Below are 6,612 nucleotides of genomic sequence, written 5' to 3'. Positions count from 1 at the left end.
TCTCATCGATGTTTCTGACTCTCTGTCTCTCTCCCTTCCTCTCTGTGAAAAATCAATAAAATATATTTAAAAAAAATAGTTTCTTCCCCTCTTCTATTTCATTCTCTTTCTTTTATTTCTTACTTTTTTTTCTCCTTTTCCCAATTTCATTTTTGCACTCCCTTTTTTTCTTTTTCTTTTTTATTTTTCTCTTATTTCTCCCTTATCCCCTAATTATCTTTGCTCTGGTGGTCACCTTTATTTGGGGTTATTAGTATTGTGAATACATTTGTGTTCAGTGCCTTCTGCATTGTGCCTTGTTGTGTTGTATTTTGTGCCTTTAAACCAACACAGAAGAGAAGGAACTACATAACCAAACACCTGGAGAAAAGAGATTATGGGGTGACAAAGAAACATCCCGCATATGAAAGAAAAACAGGCATCACCAGAAAAGGAAGTAAATGAAATGGAGGCAATGGAGGCAAGCAACCTGTCAGAGAAAGAATTTCAATATCCAAAATTTATAAAGAACTCAAACTACTCAACACACACACACAAATCTAATTGAAAAATGGTTAGAAAACCTGTTTAGACATCTCCAGACACTTCTCCAAAGAGGGCATACAAAGGGTCAATAGACATGAAAAGATGCTCAATGTCACTGTCAGAAAAACGCAAATTAAAACCTCAATGAGATATCATCTCACACCTGTCAGAATGCTTATCACCAATAAATCAACAAAAACACAAGTGTTGTGGATGTGGAGAAAAGGGGACCCTCATGCACTGCTGGTGAGAATGCAGACTGGTGCAGCCACAATGGAAAGCAGTACGGAGTTTCCTCAAATAATTAAAAATGGAACTGTCTTGTGAACCAGCGATTCCAATTCTGGGGAGTTAGCTGAAGAAAACTAAAACACTAATTAGAATCAGGGCACATGCCTGGGTTGCCGGCTCAATCCCCAGTGTGGGGCATGTAGGAGGCAGCCGATCAATGATTCTCATCATTAATGTTTCTATCTCTCTCTCCCTCTCTCTTCCTCTCAGAAATCAATAAAAATATATTTCTAAAAAAGAAAGAATATATGCACCCCTGTTTCACCACAGCATTATTTACAATAGCCAAGATATGGAAGCAACCCAAGTGCTGATCAATAGACAAGTGAGTAACAAAGTAGTGGTACACATATATAATGGAATATCACTCAGCCATAAAAAGAATGAAATCTTACCACTGAGACAGCATGGATGGACCTAGGGGGACCTCTTATGCTCAGTGAAATAAGTCAGTCAGAGAAAGACAAATGCTATACACTAGTAATTTCACTTATATGTGGAATCTAAAGAACAAAATAAACAAGCAAAATTGAAACAGACTCAGACACAGAGAACATTCTGGTAGTTGCCAGAGGGAAGGGGGTATGAGTGACTGAGTCAAAGTTGTGAAGGTATTAAGAAGCACAAATTGGTAATTACAACACAGCATTGGAAATATAGTCAATAATATTGTGATAACTATGTGCGGAGCCAGTGGGGGCATAGGAAATATTGAGGAGAACACTTTGTAAAGTATATGATTATCTAACTTTGTAAAGTATAAGCTGTACTAGTACACCTGAAACCAATACAAAATAAATTGCAAGGAAAATATAAAAATTTAAATTAAAGAAATCAAATAGTTCTTCTAAAACTACAAACTATCAAAACTCATCCAAGACGCGTTAGATAATATACCTAGCCTCATAATCATTAAAGACATTGAACATGAAATTAAACTTCTTTAAAAAATAAAAATAATCTCCAGACCCAAATGACTTCACTGGCAAAGTTTACCACTTACTTAAAGAAGAATAAACATAATTTCACACAATCTCTTCCAGAAAATAGGAGAGGAGGGAACATCTCCCAATTCATTTTATGAGGGCTGTCTTACTGTGATACCAAACGCAAAGATATTTATTAAAATAAAATTTCAGGCCCATATTTTTATGAAGTTAAACATAAAAAATAATTCCAACAATATATAAAAAGAATATTCCACAACCAGGTAGAATATACTTCAGGAATGCACATGGGATCCAAAAAGCAAAAATCTGGAGTAGATGCATGAAACATAAAAAAAGGGGGAAACAGAGCAAACCACCCTGGAAAATCAACAATTCATAAAGGTAGGCAGAAAGAGATGGACAAAGAAACGGTGAAAATACAGAACAACCAGAAGGCAAAAAAGATGGCAATGGTAAGTTCATATATATCAATAATCATTCTAAATGTGAATAGATTGAATTCATCAAACAAAAGACACAGAGTAGCTGAGTGAATAAACAAACAAGACCCAACTACGTGCTGCCTATTGGAGACTCGTTTCAGCTCTAAACACATACATAGGCTCAAACAAGATATCCCATTAAAGTAGAAACCAAAAGAAAGCCAGGCTAGCCATACTTGTACCAGACAAAATAGACTTTAAGCCAATACACCAAGAATAAACAGACATCATTAAGATGCATGCATCCAACATTGGAGCACCTAAATATATTAAGCAAATACTAACGGATCTGAAGGGAGAAATACACAGCAATATAATACTAGTAGGGGACTTCAATAGTCTACTGTTAACAATGGATAGATTATCCAGACAGAATATCAACAAATGTTGGAATTGGACCATACCTTAGACCAAAGGACTTAAAGGACATATACCACTCAACAGCAGCAAGAATACACATTCTTCTCAAGTGCACATGGGACATTTTCCAGGATAGATTATAAGATAAGACACAAAACAAGTCTTAACAAATTTAAGAGACTGAAACCATACCAATTATCTTTTCTAACCACAATGGTATGAGACTGGAAATCAACAACAGGAAAGCTGTAAAATCTACAAATATGTGGAAACTAAACAACGTGCTTGTGAACAACCAATGGCTCAAATAAAAAAAATCAAAAGGGAAATAAAAATTATCTCGAAACAAATGAAAATAGAAACACAACATATCAAATCTGTGGTAGACTGCAAAAGTAGTTCTGAGAGGAAAGTTTATGGCAATAAATGCATATATTGAGAAATTAGAAAGATCTCAAATAACCCAACCTTAACCTCAGGAAGTAGAAAAGAACAATTTAAACCCAAAGTTAGCAAAAGGAAGGAAACAACAAAAGATCACAGTGGAAATAAATGAAATAGAGACCAAAAAGACAATAGAAAGTATCAACAGAACTAAAACCTGGTTTTCCAACAAGATAAACAAAATTGACAACCTTTTTATTTTTAAATCCTCACCCAAGGATATGTTTTTACTGATTTGAGAGAGAGAGGAAGTGGGCGGAGGTGGGGGGGCGGGGGGAGGACATCAATGTGAGAAAAATATTGATCCGTTGCCTCTCCCATACCCCAACTGGGGATTGAACCTCCTGCAACCCAGGCATGTGCCCAGACCAGAAATCAAACTGGAGACCCTTCAGTGGGCAGGAAAACACTCCAACCACCAGCCAGTGCCAAATTGACAAACCTTTACCTGTGCTAACTAAGGATAAAAAGAGAGAAGACTTGAATTAAATTAGAAATGAAAGAGGAGACATTTCAATTGATACTACAGAAATACATAAGATCGCCCCTAGCTGGTTTGGCTCAGTGGATAGAGTGTTGGCCTGCGGACTGAAGGGTCCTGGGTTACATTCCAGTCAAGGGCACGTGTACACATTGCAGGCTCGACCCCCAATAGTGGGTGTGCATCCCTGACTGGTTTGGCTCAGTGGATAGAGCGTCGGCCTATAGACTGAAGGGTCCCAGGTTCGATTCCAGTCAAGAGCATGTACCTCGGTTGCGGGCCCATCCCTAGTAGGGGGGTGTGCAGGAGGCAGCTGATCAATGTTTCTCTCTCATCGATGTTTCTAACTCTCTATCCCTCTCCCTTCCTCTCTGTAAAAAATCAAATATATTTTTAAAAAATAGTGGGTGTGCAGGAGGCAGCCAATTAATGATTCTCTCTCATCATTGATGTTTCTATCTCTCTTTCTCCTTTCCCTTCCTCTCTGAAATCAATAAAGATATATTTAAAAAATAAAGAAATACATAGGATTGTAATATAATACTATGAACAATTACATGCCAACAAATTAGATAACCTAGAAGAAATGAATACATTCCTAGAAACCCACAGCCTAACAGGACTGAATTAGGAAGAAATAGAAAATTTGAACAAGCCAATACTGAGTAAATTAATATTCAAAATTCTCCCAACACAGAAAACTCCCTCTATGGGAAAATTCTTGTCAGAAGAACACTTATTAATCAACAGATGCCCTCTATTCTGTTTTTTTAAAATATATTTTTATTGATTTCAGAGAGAAAGGGAAAGGGAGAGAGAGATAGAAACATCAATGATGAGAGAGAATCATTGATCAGCTGCCTCCTGGGGATCAAGCCCGTAACCTAGGCATGTGCCCTGACTGGGAATCGAACCATGACCTTCTGGTTCATAGGTTAACACTTAACCACTGAGTCACGCTGGCCGGGCTATTCTGTTTTTAATGGGAAAAAAATCTGCATAATTTTGCTTTAATCTGGGAATCACCCAGATTATTGATTCAGTATTCTCCTAGAAATAATGGTTGTTTTCATCTGAAAATTTCACAAAAGTCTACACATAATCAGCATAGGTTAAGAAAAGACAGAGAAGCCGCACTGCTGCAGATGGAAAAAACAGCACATTTCTTTTTTAACTGGTAAAACCACTCACTGAATGACTAAAGGGACCCTGACAGATTTTTCAAAGGGATAAGACATCAGCAATATAAACTGTGTTTGTTCTGCAAGAACATAAACAGGAAAAAGGTCTCATAAAAATTAAAAATAATTGCAAACCATAGGAGGCTTCTGGGTGAAGTTAGACAAGAGTCCCCTGTGACTTGAGGAGAGAAGTGACATCATGTTTGAGCCAAGTGTTGCCCATGCCTGGCTGGGCCATTATTTGAAGTGCTTTTTAAATTTTTGTAAGTGAGGTATAAATAACGTACAATATTATATTAGTTTCAGATTTACAACATTATGATTCAATAGATTTATATATTTATCAGCACAAGTCTAGGTAACTTACATCGCTTTACATATTTAAGAAAATGTTCCTTCAGACTGTCAAACTACAGCGGGAAGGCCAGGGAGGGTTGAGGGGGGCGGTAAGAGATCAACCTAAGGACTTGTATGCATGCGTATAAGCATAACCAATGGACACAAGACACTGGGGGGTAGGGGAGGCTGGGGGAAGGTCAAGGGGAAAAAAAGGAGACAAATGTACTACTCGTAATATTTTAAGCAATAATAAAAATATATATAAAAAATAAAAAATAAATAAAAAAAACTGATTGGAGTCACTGAAAAAAAAAGATACCAGGAAACAATTAAATAAAATGTTGAACTTCAAAAAACAATTCTTCACTATTGGCAATATTAGTGAAGAAATATTCAATGAAGGAATTTTTTAAAAAAATTTAAAGATTTAGAGTTGTTAAAAAAAACAGGTATTTTAATTTAAAATAAAACAAATAGCATCCCAGATCTGAAAGAAGAGGGCATCAGCAATCTCTCACCTCCCTACCCCTACATCCTGATATGTATTATTCAAATATTTTATACTAGAATCTCGGTGCACAAAAATTTGTGCACTCAGGGGGGTCCCTCAGCCCGGCCTATGCCCTCTTGCAGTCTGGGACCCCTCGGAGGATGTCCACCTGCTGGCTTAGGCCTGCTCCCTGGGGGATCAGGCCCAAGCTGGCAGTCAGACATCCTTCTGGCAGCCCAGCAGCCCTCGGGGATGTCCACTTACCAGCAAGGAGCAGACCTAAGCTGCAGTCGGACATTTTTAGTGCTGCTGAGGGGGTGGGAGAGGCTCCCGCCACCACCGCTGTGCTGGCAGACATCAGTCTGGCTTGTGGCTGAGCATAGCTCTCCCTGTGGGAGTGCACTGACCACTAGGGGACAGCTCCTGCATTGAGCATCTGCCCCCTGGTGGTCAGCGTGTGTACAAATGTACTACTCGTTGTAATATTTTAAGTGACCAGTCATTCCCAGTCGTTCTGCTCTTAGGGTCAATGTGCATATTACCCTTTTATTATGTAGGATAGAGGCCTGGTGCATGGGTGGGGGCCGGCTGGTTTGCCCTGAAGGGTGTCCCGGATCAGGGTGGGGGTCCCGCTGGGGTGCCTGGCCAGCGTGAGTGAGGGGCTGATGGCTGTTTGCAGGCTGGTCACACCCCATTCAGGGTGGGGGTCCCCAATGGGGTGCCTGGTCAGCCTGGGTGAGGGGCTGATGGCTGTTTACAGGCTGGTCAAGCCCCCCCCCTCCAGTGGGTACCCTCATCCCATGTAGGTTTGGCCACCCTGGGTGAGGGGCTGATGGCTCTTTGCAGGCTGGTCACACCCCCTTTAGGGTGTGGGGTCCCCACTGGGGTGCCTGGCCAGTCTGGGTGAGGGGCTGAGGGCCATTTTCAGGCTGGCCAAGCCCCCCGGAGACGGAAGCTCCCAGCCTCTTCTTTTTTTTTTTTCCTTTTTATTCTGGGATTTATTTACCTTCTATAATTGAAACTTTGTAGCCTTGAGTGGAGCTCAGAGCTGGCCAGGGCGGGCAGGAAG

Source organism: Myotis brandtii, unplaced genomic scaffold, assembly GCF_000412655.1.
Source record: "Myotis brandtii unplaced genomic scaffold, ASM41265v1 scaffold914, whole genome shotgun sequence".
Classification (NCBI taxonomy): domain Eukaryota; kingdom Metazoa; phylum Chordata; class Mammalia; order Chiroptera; family Vespertilionidae; genus Myotis; species Myotis brandtii.
This window is presented reverse-complemented; position numbering follows the sequence as displayed.